Source organism: Labrus mixtus, chromosome 9 (genome assembly GCF_963584025.1).
Source record: "Labrus mixtus chromosome 9, fLabMix1.1, whole genome shotgun sequence".
Taxonomy (NCBI): domain Eukaryota; kingdom Metazoa; phylum Chordata; class Actinopteri; order Labriformes; family Labridae; genus Labrus; species Labrus mixtus.
Genome location: NC_083620.1, coordinates 26,482,124 through 26,500,022, shown reverse-complemented (window position 1 = coordinate 26,500,022; position 17,899 = coordinate 26,482,124).

Below are 17,899 nucleotides of genomic sequence, written 5' to 3'. Positions count from 1 at the left end.
AAGCTTAGATTTTCTGCAGCCGCCCGGTGTTAGCATGGCGACAGTGATACCCTGAGCGGCGGCGCGCTCTGTCCTGAATGAGCCGCTTCAGACCAAACTGAGGTTCGGGAGAAATTACGATGAGGTGAAATGCTGCTTTCATGAAAGAAACATTGATGCTGGTTGATTGCCTGAGATGATGATGGAGGCTAGACAGAGAGGGGAGTCACTGCAGCTCGGTGTGGATCAGTGTGTGAGCAGCCGACAGGACGACAACTGAGCGGGAACAGGAGTGTGTCAAAGGGATGAAGGTGTACGATCAGAACTTACATCCGTGCAACACCACAGACACACATATACACACATATACACACATATACACACATACACACACATATACACACATACACACACATATACACACATATACACACATATACACACAAAAACAACCACACACAGGTAATTAAGATCCACAGAGAGGTGGAGACAAAGGAAGAGACGGGAACACGGAAAAAGATGTGCTTTAAGTGTGTGTGTGTTATTGTGTGTGTGTGTGTGTGTGTGTGTGTGTGTGTGTGTGTGTGTGTGTGTGTGTGTGTGATTGTGTGTGTCTGTGACTCAAGCATGAGTACACATTGTTAGCTCAGTGAAAATCCTCACAGGTTCCTGGAAGGAATTAAAAAGGCTGACGTGACACCAGGATGCAATACTGCTCTGCAGGGCCGGTCCCTCCCCTCTGGTGTGTGTGTGTGTGTGTGTGTGTGTGTGTGTGTGTGTTCATCCCATTGCCCTGTACCATGATTTGTGTGCACATAAGAACAGTATTGGAAGCAGACCTGAAATCCTCTGCACAATGTAAATGAGGTCATGCTTTTATTTTGTAATTTAAAGGATGACTTCATTATTTTAAATCTTTTTAGTAAATTGTCAGATTAAAAAGTCCATCTGGGACATCACTGGCCTTATGAAGCCTCTGCTGTTGAGGGTCTAGAGTTTGTTCTGAAGCCGATCGCAGTGAAAGTATCCAATCACATCAACCCGTCATATCAAACTCATGTGCATCATTAAAATATGTAAAACTGTGAGTTAGATTTTGCAGACTGACTTCAACTGTTTCATATGTTTTTCAGAGTTTTTATCCGTGGTAGCCGCTCCACTGAGTCTCCACTCTTAATGCATGCTCCGTCACTGTGCTTTAGATAATCCCACCGCCTGCTGCAGAATGAAGCCTGACTTCTGAAAACGCTTTCTTGTAGTGCATCTATATTTCCTGTTTTCATGTATTTTTTAAATGAACCGATCATGGCAGTCCATTTAACTGCAGCTTCCGTTGTGTCCTTCATGTTGTTGTGGCAGGTACCAGTTAGCATATGTTAGCATTACCGTAGCCTTTAGCTCAAAGCACATGAGCCTTACATCAACATGAACGTGATTATTGTTTCTCATCAGTCAGACATTACATCGTCTGTTTGATTTCCTGATGAGTATTTTAGTAAATATGGTTAAACTGATCATCTGACCGAGTCTGCCAGCTGCTCGGCGTCACATCCACAGTCGAGTGAATGACTTGTGCTGTTAGAACTCGCTGTTTGTACTCCGATCAGATTAGCGGTGTTTTTGTAGACGACGCATTCATTCATTAATTCCTTGCCCGTCTTTGCTGTCTCCAGCTGTATTTTTCTATCTCCTTGTTGATGTTCCAGGTTGCCCCCTCTGCTGCACAGAAACCCGAGCGTCCCTGTGAGCTTCCTCCGTGTTGATTTGATCTTTTTTTGGCCGTTTTACCGCAGCTCTTTGAATGCAGCTTCTCAGCGCGTTTACGGGAAGCGCACAGCACAACATCACAACCGGCTCCCTCAAGCTTCCAAACTCAGCGTTTCCAAATAAGTATTTACAAATTCTGCCAATTTACAGGGACCAGTTTAGAAAATCTCTCTCTCTCTCTCTCTCTCTTCACTACAACCTCCAGGAGGAGTCGTGCCCCAAAAGAAGGTGATTCTAAATTTAAACCTCAAAAAAGGTAGCTTTGTAAACCTCAAGGTGGCTTCAGAGGGGAGAGAGGGAGATGGGGTGAGGGGGTGAGATGGGAGGGAAAGTTGAGAGGCGGAGGCTGAGGAAGAAAAACAGGGTGTGAGAAGGTAAAGCCGGCGGAAGAGGACATGGCTTTGACTTGTTTTAGACAATCATTATAAAGAATCGATTCCCTTAAAATCATTTTAAGATTATCCCAAAAACAGTTTCCCTCAAAGTTCCCATGACAACAATGTTCTGTATTAATGCAGAACATTTAAACGACAAGGCAAGTCAAAGTGCTTCACACACAACATCAAAAGCATCATGACATTTATCAGATATATGTTGCATAGATTGAAGCTCCAGTTTCTGTCCTAAATGACTCAAAGTGCTTTGTTTTGTAACGATCTTCACAAACAGTGTGGAGTAATCAATCTCCTGGAAAACAGTCAAAATGTTCAAGACTCAGTCTGTATTTGTGACAGAGTAAATGTGCATCCAATGAAATGCTTCCAACCTGATTAGATAACATGTCAGTTGTGTTCAAATGGACATACAGAGAGATAAACAGAATGTGAAGGACGTATGGAGGATTTTTGATTTGGCCACATTTTTCACATTCATTGCAAACATCTCACTTTTACATCAGAAATAAGATCAACACTTTGATTATATGAGATTTCAATGCATCTCTGCACTGTCCCTGGTTGGTGTTTTGGACACGGACCCTCCTTTATTATGCCTGTTTTTTTAAAAAGCCAACAAAAACTTAAATATCCTGAAGTTGAAATGTGACGGTGTGATTAAAATCTGCCAACGCTCAAAGCTCTAAGACTTTGGATATCAGAGGCTGGTGGCAGAAACGATCAAGAAGTGGCACAAGTCAGAGACAGAAACAGAAATGAGGACGGAGAGGGTCCAGGGAGGGAGAGAAATTCCCCGTGCCGTGGCCTGGGGAGCGGGCTGGACGGGCGGCGTTCTCTCCGGCCCATGAAAGGTGTGATTGTCCCACGGCTTCCCTGAGCCAGGAAAGTTCCCCCAGCGGCGGTCGGCGGCCCCTCTATCTGCCAGGAAGGCAGCGCCATGGAGAGAAACCCAGCGCCGGTTATGTCAGATACCACGTCGGGGTCGAGAGGAGGAGGAGGAGGAGGGTGTTTAAAAAAAAGTTGCTTTTCAATGTGTGTTATAAATACTTTAGAGGAACACACACACACACACTGAGGGGACACTGGACACACACACACAGGAGGACAGCGGGGCCCTAAATGAGGCTGTGGGCTCAGAGCGTCTGAATGAAAAGAAGGGCAGCTCTCAATGTGTTTATTTTGACAGGAGGGAGTGAGAGTGGAGGGGCGGGGGGGGGGGGGGGGAGTGAGGGGATACAGAGAGACACAGAAATGGAGAGATGAGAGACAGAAAGAGACGGAGCGGAGAAGGTGGAAGCGTTTCAGACTCCCACATTCCTCCGCAGAGTTCCAGAGCGGCAGCAGAGACGGTTTAGGCACTGCTCCTTTTTTTTTTTTTTTTTACAAAAACAATACAAATATGCAAATACAGAATATTCTGACTCACTTTATCTCTGCGTGCAGCTCGATGATGAAGGAGGCTCGTGGTTGGTGTTGGAGGGGTGGAGGAGAGAGGGGACAATAAAAGACGCCTTCGGGCTACAATGACTATTCAAATACAGCGGAGGATAGCTCGGGGGCTAACTGGCTAACTGATCCTGCTCTGCTCTCAGAGACTCTTTCTGTATGACTTCACTTAACAGTTTTTTTTTTTTTATGTGTTTGTTTTTCCACAAAAAGTGGATTCTCAGGAATTGTGTGCACAGGTCACAGAGCATCCTGTCACCTCGGGACATTTTCTTTAAGACAGAGACGATACTGATGCTCTCTGCTTGTATCATGCAAACGAGTCCTCATCTTCAATGTTGCAGCCATGAGTCATTTAAACTCCCTTTCAGTTAGCTGTTCACTTAAAGTGTGAGATTCTGACACAATTCAAATTTTAACAACTTTATTCTTAGTAGACATCAAATCAGCTGGAGGTGACAATATGTGATGTTTCTGCTTTACACGCACAACAGGAAACCGATAAGATCTTTTCTGATTGAGAACAAAGTTTTGTTTCTGCACGCTTGTAGTTTAATGTTTAAGTGATGCTTTAACCGCCGCTGAATTAAGTTGTGGTTTATAGAGCGCCACAGGAATGAGTCCTAAAACCCAGAAGTAAGTTAGCATCTGAGCGCCATGGGGTCTAACGTCTAAAAGTCAACGGGGATTTTGAATGTGTTTGTGGTTAGACTCCTGAAATAAGGTCTGTGGTTAACACAAGCTGAAGAGATGTTGGTGTTTTGTTAGACCACATAAACTACGTTAGGTAATACCTCCACTTGTGAAGTTTGAAGTTTTTACGCGTCTTTAAAAAGGTGGTTGCTAACAAGCGGCTAAATGTGACTACAGTGGTCGTCTGGGACATTAAACGCCATCACGCCGGACACAGAGGGCGGGAACTCTCTCACTAGTCGGAGATGTCTCCTGTGGGTTTAATCTTTAGGTTAAGGTGAATATTATGTTAGTAAACTATTTATTAAGCTACGTGGATTAGTTTATCAAAGATCGTCTTGAAGCGTAACGCGAGTGACGTCACAATCATCCGACCGTGGCGTAGTTAGCTTGTAGCATAACGTTAGCTTTTTACTTCTGTCGGCCGCATTAACGCTTCAAACATCGTAAAAATGGCGTTCGTCTGTGAAGATTATCCCGCTGAACAAAACGCCTACGCTTCAGAAACGTGCGTTTGACACAGAGATTATTTTCTGCAATGATCCAAAATCCAATGAAAACATCCCATAGGGCGAATCCTCGTTAGACCCCACGGAGATGCTACTTCCGGGTTGGCCTACAAAAATCCGTCTTATGGTTTGTTCTCTATTGAGGCAGCTGGTAAGGAGTCAGACTTGATTAAATGAATGATCCTGAAAACCTGACATTCATCTTTATCTTCATTATTTAGCACAGGTTACTCTGCACAGTCAGGTCAGTCAAACACTTTTTGATTGTGGTTGATCAACTTATTAAAAAAGTGTTAACACACAGGAATCATCACCATGCTTCCTTTACTTCTATCAAAGTACTAAAAAACAATGATCGATCTCATGTTTTCAAACATCAACAAAACTCCTGGAAAGTTTCTGGTCTGAGCTGCACGTGTGAGCGCAGACAGACGATTTTATCCTTCCCGACTTTACCTGGAGGTTTTCCAGCTAGCCCGTTTAGTATCATTTCTGCGCGAAGTGGTCATGAGCCGATGTGTGAAGGCAGCGGGTAAAAGTCAGAAAAAAAGTCTGCAGATGTGCCGACACGTCCAGTGTGCGACTGGTGTGACCTTTGTGCACGGAGTGAAGCTGATTCATCTTCTCTGCTCGATCGTATTTTCCTTTTTCATTCATCCATTGAATCTGAATATGTTCAATAACACATCACATCGATATCAAGGCAACACTTAAGACTCTGTTTCTTTGTGGTCCATTTCTCAGATGTCTTTTTTTTTTTTTCCCATCATGTCCTGCCTTCTAAGCCCCTCCCCCCCCATCCATCACTAATCTATAGGCTGTGAGGGACATGTGGGGACAGGCAACCCAGGAAGACTTCAGGGGGAACCTGTGCTACATTTTCTAGACATTTTGAGGAGTGTTTGTGTGAAAGAGGCTTCACACTGTTAACAATAATCAAAGTGATTTGGGACTTTCTAGGAAGAATTCTGCATCAACTTGTTTATTTTCATACATTTTTACCACTTTTCTCAGCACAAGAAGAAAAATCTTTTTTTTAACACACACTGACCTGACACGAGAATCTTAAAATATGATCTATATTTTTGATGTTCTGTCCTTTTATTGTAGTGATTTTATTTTCTTATTTGCACAAGTTGTGATAATTAAGAAATCTACGGTGTCTGCCGTGACCCAAAAAACTGTGCGGCGGCCTGTTTTCAGCCAGTAATGTGAAAATAAGTGAAGCTTGTCTACCTGAGCGTGAGAGGCTGTCAGGCTCTCCTCAAGGAGCCCCGTTCAGCCACACACACACACACACACACACACACACACACACACACACACACACACACACACACGGGCACAGAGTCCTGAGCCAGCAGACATAGTAGCTCTCATTCATCCCCCTGCAGCGGGCCGCCTCCCCCCTCTGGCCTTCAATCCTTCCCTCTCCTTTTTTCGTCTCTCCAGCTGCCTCCTCCTCTTCTTCATCCCCCTCGTCAGACCACAACCATTTTAAGGTTTTGGGAAGGTATAAAAACAGTCTGACGGAGGAACAAGACAGGATGGATATGTCCGTAACACAACTTGGCTCATTACAGGCATCAAGAAGGGGGCCAAACCATACCATCCTGCCGTGTCCACCGGTGACCTGCCTCCACAGTCCTGCCTTGTTTGTCTCTGTTATTAGTGGAAAGGGACAAACTGCTGCGCTGCACACAACAGGAGTGAGGACGGGATGTATTTATAATGCGGATTCAGAGCATCACGAGCGATCTGTCGCTGTGAGAGAAAGTTTAGAAAACAAAACAAAACCTCATGGCTTCAATGAAAGCGTCACATCAGAGTCTGAAGTTTAGTGACTGCAGTATGTTCATCATTCCCCCAAATACTCTCTGACAGGTGTATTAGTGTTGGCTTTCAAACAGAAACAACAGAAACAGTAAAGGAGGTATTCTTCTCTGTCTCTCGTGGGTGTGTGTGTGGGTGTTAACTTGTACCTCCTAATTGCCCCCCATAGCACAATAGGTGGAGGGTCACTAATCTGCCCCAGCTGGGTGCTGTAGTAGCAGCTTCTCTGTGCGTCTGGGTGGGTGTTAATTGGTTCTAGCCAGGGGGTCTCTGATTTGAGGGGGTGGAAAAACAAATGAGCATCAGTAACAGGTCAGTGAAAGTGAGAGGGACCCTCAGATTCCTCTGTGACATGTCAGTGAGTGGTGGAGGGGGGTGTGGAGGGAGGGGGTGGGAGGGGGGTCTGAGACTGTCAGTCATCCCTCGTCAGGACACACTGACTTTGGCCTTTAGAAACACTCAGAGACATTTTCAAAGACTCCTAAACGACCTCTGTCAGCAGGATTACGTCAAAACAATTTACTACTAATGTTCAAAATGTTCAACACCACCCCGGGTTTTAAAACATCACCCTGCTGGAGGTCTGCATCACTAAGTGCTGTTTGACTTTCTTCAATATGTCCCGGGAAAGTCCTGCAAAAAGTTGGAAAAATACTGACGCTACATTTTTAAACATCTGTGATAAACAGTTGAGTTGGGTTAAAATAAAAAAGGCCTCTCAATGGAGCTTATTAGAAATTGAAGTCGAGAAAAAAAACATCCATCAGCGTCTTCTGGATCACACAGGAATTCACTAACACGACCACGTTAGGAGGAGAGAGGAAGAGAGGGGTTGGGGGGGGGGTTTGGATAACGGGTTAGGCAGGCTTAAATATGAGTGCACAGGTAAAGGACTTATGGAGGCACAGGTGTATGAGTCAGGAAGGAGAGACGTGGTCCTGCTCCATTTGCACTAGATTGTTTTCTCATCGTGTGAGAAATAATAAAATATTTACAAATTGAAAAGTCTGATAAAGTCTTTTTTAAAAAGGGTACACATGTTCTGAACAGAAGAAGTAACATTTTGTCTCAATAGATTTATATTTTGTTTTAATTAAGATAATTGTGCAAATAACTCTAAATTATAAAAATGCACAGAGTAGCGTTCCTGTCCTGAGACTGATCATCTCTTCCGTTTATTTCAGCTTAAATCTGTCTTCATAAAACCAAACAGCCCAGACTCCAGACTCATGAAGGTGCGTGTTGTCCCGCCCATTCAGATGAAAGTATAGCGCACGAGCTGCCAATCAAATGCCGCTGGTACACGCCCGACTGTCACCAATTAGCTGTGCACCTGTATCCTCCTGTAGACAGGTGCAAAGACTGCACAACACCACACCTGATCATTTCTCACTCGTCACCTTTTTGTGTGTTTGTTTTGTAGTCGCACTCCTCATGACACTCTGCAAGTTAAAGCGTTGCTCAAAGGCACGGCGACAGCTTTGATCCGGGGGAGGAGAGAGAGAGTTTTTTCTGCTTTCTGTGGATTCAAACCTGCGTCTCTAACCCTCTCTCGCCCCTCTGCAGCTCCACAAGGCTGCGGCCCAGCTGTTACATTGTCCTCTCTTACATGTGTGTGTGTGTCCAGCTGTACACACACACAGCTAATGAACTCTGAGTGCTGGCTGCAGTTGTCACGGGGGTGCGACAGTTTCAGTGAAAAGGCCACAAAACCGCTTGATCTGAGTTCATTCTGGTCTGAAGCAGCAAACCTGAGAGAACAGAATCAAGAAGAAGTCTTTAAAATCCTATTTAGTCAAAAACACAAACCTTAAAGGACAGAGAGTTGTCAACGCCGACACAAAGACATTTTAATGAGCAAAGACAAAAACGTATGTGGAGCATGTTTCTCATTTGATCAAAACTTTTGCTCATTGAAAGCATTAAAAAAGAGTTAACTGAACCCGCTGCTGCTTAAAGTAACCGAAACAAAAGACACAATTTAACTTTCCCCTGTTCTGTCCCGGCCAATTGTTGCACAGTTGCCACTGTGCCGACGACTGTCGAGTTTCATGTAGCTAAAAAAAATTCTGTAGGATTGGATATGCTGCTTGGTGAGATTTCAGAATTGAATTAAAACTATGATGTCAATATTTATGCCAAGATCAGAATCAGAATCAGATTTATTGTCCAGGTATGTTTACACACACAAGGAATTTCACTTTGGTGAACTGTGCTCTCTTATGTACAGGTACAACATTAAATATCTACAATAAACAGAATAAGAAAAGACTAATATTTACATGACTAAATATGAAACGGTGCAGCGGTGAATAGATGCTGAAGTAACATGATAATAAGTAAAATGCAGTAATGTGACAGATGAGTCAATTAAGATGTCAATTACAGTATTTACATAAATAAGAGTGCGTATATTATCATTTAAATTAATAATATATATATACATATACACAGTGATGGTTTGTGAAGATAGGAGGTGACTCATGATTTACATACGTGTCTGAGACGGGGAGACGACTGAGTTTCTTTTGAACATATCGTCGTTTATTGGACAATTTGAGATCATCCCTAAACTACTCACAATTGTGCAACTTATAGTTGAACATAGGAAGGTAAATAAATGCACTAACACACAGAGGAGCAGTCTCATATTCTTAAACACACATAAGCTTCAACTCATGGAGGTGCACACACAAAGACACACACACATCCACTCAGCAGCAAACCAGTAATGGGTGGGGTCCCTTTAACATGCACACCTGTGACGACTGATAAGATAACTGCAAGGTGCAGTGAGTGTGTGTGTGTGTGTGTGTGTGTGTGTGTGTGTGTCATACATGTATACACTGCCATGCACCTGTATACTGTATCTTATAGACGTTTATTTGAGTCTCTTTATGTGTTTGTAACCGGGCAGTGATACTATTAAAGGTTCCTCTCTGTGAAAACAAACTGTGCCGTCTTCCTCGGGGCGATCCCACTCCCAGAGTCAGTTCCTCTGCTCCTCTACTCGACTATAGGATACACAGATAAACTCAAAGCAAATTTGATTTTCAGCTGGTAGAATATTAAACAATCAGAGATTGTCTGTGCTGTAAACAACGATTAATTCTCTGATTCGCAGCAAATATTTGCAGCAAATAATCAGTGTCATGAGGATATTTGCCGACTCACGGCTGTCTTCTTTACCATTCTACTGTTTCCTCACAAACATATAGTCCCAGACAAAGTTTATTTATACTCGGTTTACCTGTGTGGACAGAGAAGGTCATTGTTTCTGTAAAGGCCGTGTTACAAGTTGGAGACAAATCAGCGGTTACATTTGGGCTTCAGAGGAAATATGAAGCTGCTGTGTAGACTCTGAGTGGTTTTTAATGACTGGACATATCTCAAAGTTCTGAGCATTTCTCTATTTAAGAAAGATAGGAGATAAAGGTGAGGAGATATGTTTGATTCAAAGGTATTGAACCAGGAACAGGGTCTTAAATAAACCGTACTCGGGTCAAAAACATTTTTATGAACACACTTCCTGAATAAGTGCAACAAGAGGGAGATTTAAGATTCAGAGTTCAACAATCAAACCATTTTTTATTTTCTTTAAGTTCCAGCACTTCAATGGAAAAGCTTATCGTTTGACTTTTTTCTCCCTGAATAAAAACCCGGCCAAGAATTCAGTCAAGGTGCTTCAGGTGTTGGTGTTCATCAACGAGCTGTCAGTCAATCACATGATCTTTAATTTAATTTAAACAAAAGTCAAATTGTTGGATTTCTCCTCTGGTCTGTAATTCTTCTTCTACCACATTCAAGTTTTGCTAACATGTGAGTTCCTGAATGTCAGAGAAAAAAGCGGGCAGGACCTCCGAGGAAAGAAACACAAATTTTCACAGAAAGTTTGCGTTTCATTTCCACCGATGCAGGGACAAGAAACAAACGTCAAATCTGAACAAATAAAGGAAAAAGAGACTTGAGGGAGAAGTGAAGGTCCAACTGGGCCAATTTGATTTCCAGCTGAGAATCAAAGCTCCGGTTCTCACTCAAGTCGGTCTCAAACCTTCACAATAAAAGCCCTGTTGATTCTGGCTCTGCGCTGATATCTCGGACCGATTAGTCTGACACATTGTTCTTTCACATTCTGCCGTTTGGCAAAGGATGGACGACTCTTGTCTTCGTCCATCTGGGAGTTAAACACAACCTCTGACATGCTGTGTGTGTGTATGTGTCTTTGTCTGTGATTTACAAGGCAGTGGACAGTAGCGGCCATCGTGTCAATTCAAGTGTTGTTGTCTTAAAGTCTAGCCAGCAGTTTTCTCTCTCGCTGTGTGTTTGACCCGACACATGCTCTCCAGATGTCGGAGAACATTCCTGAAGGTCTCATCACACTCGTGGACATTTAATGTGTCCTCACACCGTCACAGTCGACGTCTTGGTTTGTTCCAACTGAGAGCAGGGATGGAGAAACAGGACGAGACACGACGGCCCAAAACTCTTTGTTCTCTCGTATAAACTGTGATATTAAAAATGTGGAAGATAACCAACCACTCCAACTGTAAGAGGTCCATATGAGACGTTTGTTCTGATGTTGAGAGAGAAGATAAATGTGAAAATAATGACCCTGATCAACGACTAATAGGTGGAGTTGTGGGCAACTTAATTACAAGGTGCGCTCTAAAGCCCAATTACCTGCCTTTAGTTTGGCACGCCAAACGTCACACGAGGCTTTAATTTATGATTCTGTCTGCAGGTGAAAACATGAAACAGCAGCTCTGCAGAATGACAAATCCAACACCCAGGATAAACTGAACAATCGTCTAAATGTTGAGGTGAAATGTGAGCTCAGAGCTTATGAATGATGTGCTCACTGTACGCTCTGACTGTCAAAGTGTGAACATTGACTTTTTCTTAAACCTCCCGCTGATGACGTTGAATCAGATCGATGTGTATTTCATTTGTGAAACACAAACAGCATCAGAAATGCTCTGCGCTCTCTCACACGCACACTCGGCATCGCCCACAAACACAAAGTTAACATGAAAGCTACAACGGGCGGCAGGAGGTCCTGAGTTATTTCCTGCCGACGTTTCTCTCGCTCATATCTTTGGTGAAAAGGCGGGAAGACGCCTCAAACTGCTGTTGCCATGGTGCTTTCAGACGCTAACGCTGCCACACACAAGGACAAAGTAATGTGTTAGTGGACCTTTATAAATATTTATTTATCTAGTTTAAGTCAAGTGTGAAGTTTCCCTGTCGGAGGGGACGTGGGTGTTTTTAAGGAGGAAAGTTGTGATATAAAAAAGGTGCAAAGTCTGAAGCCTCTATATCAGTGGTTCCCAAAGTGGGGGTCGGGACCCCAAGCTGGGTCGCCAGCCACCAAGAGGGGGGTCGCGAGATGCCTTCCATAAAAAAAATTAAAAGTGCATAAATATATCTTTTTACCATTTTTGTAAATATACAAAAAGTAGTCCAATGTCATATAAGACAGTATCATTAAGTGAAATGGAAATGACATTTTTAATTATTTTAGGCTGTTGTATTATTTTGTGTTCCTAGTTTTTGGATAGGTTTATTAGTGTGTGCGTGGCTGTCGCTACGTTATATACCTAACTAACCACCTTAAAGAACAGTGGGGGGTCCCCAGTTTCTGTCACCCTTATTTTGAGGGTCACGACCTGAAAAGTTTGGGAACCCCTGCTCTATATCAATCTGTATTTGGACGTACTCACAGTATCAGCTTCAGATGTTCACACAGCAGCACATGCAAAACTTCCAGCAAACTCTCCAGAGTTCAGTGTTAAAACACCACAAAACTTCCTCCTGTGTGACGTCCTGACTCACATTGACTTTTAGAAAAGGAGCCGTTTGTGGTTGAGTATACTTGCCTGTATAAAATACTAAACACTAAATGCCTGAGCAGTGTGATTGTTTTGTGAAACTGATCTGATGTTATAGGCGGAGTGCCAGTGCTGAGGGGAGAAATAACAGCGTGATTACAGTTAGTTTGCATGTTGGGGTTGGATGTCTCTTTAGATATGCAGCGTGAAATCCACAGCTCAGGAAGTGAAGCTGATTTAGTGGATGCAGGTTTATTTAAGCGACACAAACAGGTGGTGAGAGGGTTTCCCCTGCGTCAGAATATCCAACCTGAGGCCATCAGCACACACAGAAGAAGAAGAAGAAGAAGAAGAGCAGTATGAAGTCCTGAGGATATTGAACCTCACCTCCTCGGCTGCATATCCAAACATCCTGAAAGTAGAGAGGAGAGGCAGGAGTCACACCTGAAACACAGCCAGAATATCAACTCTCTGATGTGACAGACAGGTTCTTATTACGGCTCGATCCACCCTCGTAAGCAGACACCACAACCAACTCTGCAACTTATTCTGAAATCTGCAGTGTATCGTGTTGCAGAGTAGACTTCACAAACCCAGCAGGTGCTCCATGTGTGAGTGTGTGTGTGTGTGTGTGTGTGTGTGTGTGTGTGTAATCATAACAGAGACAGTGTTACTCATAGACATTAAGATAAGATAAGATGCAACTTAAATGGAAAACTGGGTCAAAGTAAACAGACACAGGATGCAATGGATGTGTTAACCATAAAGACTCTAACAGGAAGATGAAACTCTGCAGGAAATAAAAAACAGAAGAAGAATAATTGTGAAAATGGAGGAATCAAACAAACCAAATTGTACTATTCCTGCTGAATCGAAAGTTAAGGTTTAAAAAATGAATCCACTTTAATAATCTCATCATATCTGTTAAACAACAGTACAATGTTTGCACACAGCTCCAGTTGAACATTTGCTCAGGGGGGGCACAGAGATCGAGGCCGGGGCATCTTCTGCTGCAGTGACTCTGGGATCTGAACCAGCAACCTTTTCTCAAACCTGGTCCCTGACCTTTGACCTGCTTGTTGTTGAGAGGCCGTCTGCCTGCGCCGAATCTGCTGCGTCCCCGAGTCGATGAGTCCTGTTCTGATCAATACTGTCCTAACTGTCTGTCCCCACGCACACACACACACACACACACACACACACACACACACACACACACACACACACACACACACACACACACACACACACACACACCGAGCATCAGGTTAAATGTAATCAGTCGCCTCCTCTGTGTTCGTCACTCAGGCCAGCAGTTTTATCTCGCTCTCTTTGCAACACCCACGAACGACAGAGCAAAGTCCAACTGCTTATCTGAACCTCTGCTGGCTGTCTGCTCTGCCTGTCTCTCTGTCTGTCTGTCTGTCTGTCTGTCTGTCTGTCTGTCTGTCTGTCTGTCTGAATGCCTGTCTGTGTGTGTGTCTGTCTGTCTGTCTGTCTGTCTGTCTGTCTGTCTGTCTGTCTGTCTGTCTGTCTGTCTGAATGCCTGTCTGTGTGTGTGTCTGTCTGTCTGTCTGTCTGTCTGTCTTTCTGAATGCCTGTCTGTGTGTGTGTGTGTGTGTCTGTGTGTCTGTCTGTCTGTCTGTCTGTCTGTCTGAATGAATGCCTGTCTGTGTGTGTGTCTGTCTGTCTGTCTGAATGCCTGTCTGTCTGTCTGAATGCCTACCTGTCTGTCTATCTGTGTGTCTGTCTGTCTGTCTGTCTGTCTGAATGAATGCCTGTCTGTGTGTGTGTCTGTCTGTCTGAATGCCTGTCTATCTGTCTGAATGCCTACCTGTCTGTCTGTCTGTCTGTCTGTCTGCCTGGATGCCTACCTGTCTGTCTGTCTGCCTGTCTGTCTGAATGCCTACCTGTCTGCCTGTCTGTCTGAATGCCTACCTGTCTGTCTGTCTGTCTGTCTGAATGCCTACCTGTCTGTCTGTGTGTCTGCCTGTCTGTCTGAATGCCTGTCTGTCTGTCTTTCTGTCTGTCTGTCTGTCTGTCTGTCTCTGTGTGTGTCTGCCTGAATGCCTGTCTGTCTGCCTGTCTGTCTGTGTGTGTGTCTGTCTGTCTGTCTGTCTGTCTGTCTGTCTGTCTGTGTGTCTGCCTGTCTGTCTGAATGCCTGTCTGTCTGTCTTTCTGTCTGTCTGTCTGTCTGTCTGTCTCTGTGTGTGTCTGCCTGAATGCCTGTCTGTCTGCCTGTCTGTCTGTGTGTGTGTCTGTCTGTCTGTCTGTCTGTCTGTCTGTCTGTGTGTCTGCCTGTCTGTCTGAATGCCTGTCTGTCTGTCTTTCTGTCTGTCTGTCTGTCTGTCTCTGTGTGCGTCTGCCTGAATGCCTGTCTGTCTGCCTGTCTGTCTGTGTGTGTGTCTGTCTGTCTGTCTGTCTGTCTGTCTGTCTGTCTGTCTGTCTGTGTGTCTGCCTGTCTGTCTGAATGCCTGTCTGTCTGTCTTTCTGTCTGTCTGTCTGTCTGTCTGTCTGTCTCTGTGTGTGTCTGCCTGAATGCCTGTCTGTCTGCCTGTCTGTCTGTCTGTCTGAATGTCTGTCTGTCTGTCTGTCTGTCTGTCTCTGTGTGTGTCTTTCTGTCTGTCTGTCTGTCTGTCTGTCTGAATGCCTGTCTGTCTGCCTTTCTGTCTGTCTGTCTGTCTGAATGCCTGTCTGTCTGTCTGTCTGTCTGTCTGTCTGTCTGTCTGTCTGAATGCCTGTCTGTCTGTCTGTCTGTCTGTCTGTCTGTCTCTGTGTGTGTCTGCCTGAATGCCTACCTGTCTGTCTGTCTGTCTGTCTGTGTGTCTGTCTGCCTTTCTGTCTGTCTGTCTGTCTGAATGCCTGTCTGTCTGTCTGTCTGTCTGTCTGTCTGTCTGTCTTTAATATTGTTTATATAGAAATAATCTAATGTGAAGCTGCATCCTGTAAAAGATGATGTAAATATAAAACGATCAGAAGGTATGAGGTGAGAAAATCCAATCCAACACTTTTCATAGCCAACAATTAAACACAAATAAATTAAGAACAAACTAAACAGTCTGAATGATGAAAGAGAAACATGATGTGGATGAGTCTCCACATCATGTTTCTAAACCTTTAAAACTCTTCTGGATATAAATGAGCTGTGAGATCGGCCTCTTCATCGTTCTTATTGTCTGTCTCACTCGTCTCGTGTCTGTCCGCCTTGTTACCTGCCAAACGTCCTCTCTGCCGGGCTGTTTGCTGAATGTCACAGTGACTCTGTCTCTCTCTCTCTCTCTCTCTCTCTCTCTCTCTCGCTCTCTCTCTCTCTCTCTGAGCTGAAGCATTTCATGAACTTGTATCACTTCTGATGTTGTTTTAATACTCTAATGATTGAATGACGAGCTCCTTTGACCTCTTTCACTCGAGTCATCATCACAAGTTTATAACAGACTTCAATGTGCCTCATAAACTGTCTCACTGCTTAACTAACTCACCTGTCTGTCTGCCTGTCGTCTTTTTGCCTAAATTGGGAGCGTGCAGCCTGAGGCCTGAACTGAAAGTGCTCCCTTCTCTCCCTCTCCCTCCCTCCCTCTCCCTCCCTCCCTCTCCTCAGGCAATAATAACAAGTGTAAACAGTAGATCCACCTAACAGGATCCAGGATGCACAGCCCTCATTTGCATTTCACATCTTGAAAGCACGCACCACCCTTCTCCTTCTTTCTTTCCCTTATTTGCATATTTCATTTGTTCTTTAATCTGTCTTTTCTTTTTTTTTATTTCTTTAGTTTGTTTTTACACTGTCCCCGTTTTCCTTCCTTTTCTTTCACCCATTCTATCTTTTTTCTTAACTTTTTTAACTTTCTTTCTTTCTTTCTTTCTTTAGTTTATTCTTTGACTAATCTATTTTCCTTGATGAGAACAGAACACCTGTTTAAAGGTGAATTTCACCGCTCAGATAACGCCTTTCCTCGTCGTGGGAAGTCGCTCCACAAGTTTCTGTGATATTTGTTTTTTCGCGGTGTTGGGCCTTCAAAGTGTGCCGCATTTTTAAAGAGCTGCAGAGACCCAGCAGCTATAGTGGGATGAAATGAAGGTCTGAGTTTAAATACAGCAGAAAGAAAAAGACATCTTTTTTTTTTTTTGGTTGCATGAAGCTCTTTCAGATCGGCACAGACGCTCTTTGTGCAGGTGAACACGCTCGCAGGCTCCGTGCTGCACGCTGTCACCGGCAGCGCGGCCCGAGGGCGGCTGTCATCAGGTGTTCAACAGGGCCGACGCAGAGACTGTTACACCTCAGGAGAGAAATATCCGTTACAGTGAGAACGACGGGAGCGTCGCCCTCACAGGTCTGAAGGGCCGCGGCGACTCTCCTCAAAGCTTCTTCAAAAAGCCGCAATTATGCAAAACACGACATATGTGATTCAGTGTTTGATAAGAGGGCATCTGTGGGAGGCCTTCCTCGTCAGAAACTGTCGTCTTTTCACTGCAAAAGATTCTTCACGCCTTCATCCGTTATCTTCAGAGCTGACAGATAACTATCACTTTAAAAAAAAAAAAACTGTGGATCCAAGTCTTTACAAAATCAGACAGAAGTTTGAATGTTAATGAGGAGGCGGAGTTCAGATTGAGGAAATCATTTCAGTAAACTTATAGAGAGCAAACCATAAGACGGATTTTTGTAGGCCAACCCGGAAGTAGCATCGCCGTGGGGGTCTAACGAGGATTCGCCCTATGGGATGTTTTCATTGGATTTTGGATCATTGCAGAAAATAATCTCTGTGTCAAACACACGTTTCTGAAGCGTAGGCGTTTCGTTCAGCAGGATAATCTTCACAGACGAACGCCATTTTTACGATGTTTGAAGCGTTAATGCGGCCGACAGAAGTAAAAAGCTAACGTTATGCTACAAGCTAACTACACCGCGGTCAGATGATTGTGACGTCACTAGCGTTACGCTTCAAGACGATCTCCGATAAACTAATCCACGTAGCTTAATAAATAGTTTACTAACATAATATTCACCTTAACCTAAAGATTAAACCTACAGGAGACATCTCCGACTAGTGAGAGAGTTCCCGCCCTCTGTGTCCGGCGTGATGACGTTTAATGTCCCCGACGACCGCTGTAGTCACATTTAGCCACTTGTTAGCAACCGCCTTTTTAAAGACGACTAAAAACTTCAAACTTCACAAGTGGAGGTATTACCTAACGTAGTTTATGTGGTCTAACAAAACACCAACAGTTCAGCTTGTGTTAACCACAGACCTTATTTCAGGCGTCTAACCACAAACACATTCAAAATCCCCGTTGACTTTTAGACGTTAGACCCCATGGCGCTCAAATGCTAATTTACTTCCGGGTTTTAGGACTCATTCCTGTGGCGCTCTATTAAGACCAGTTATTTAAAGCCTCCGGACACGTTTAGCTGATGATGTCACGTTGAAGAAGGAGTGGTGCTGACCCT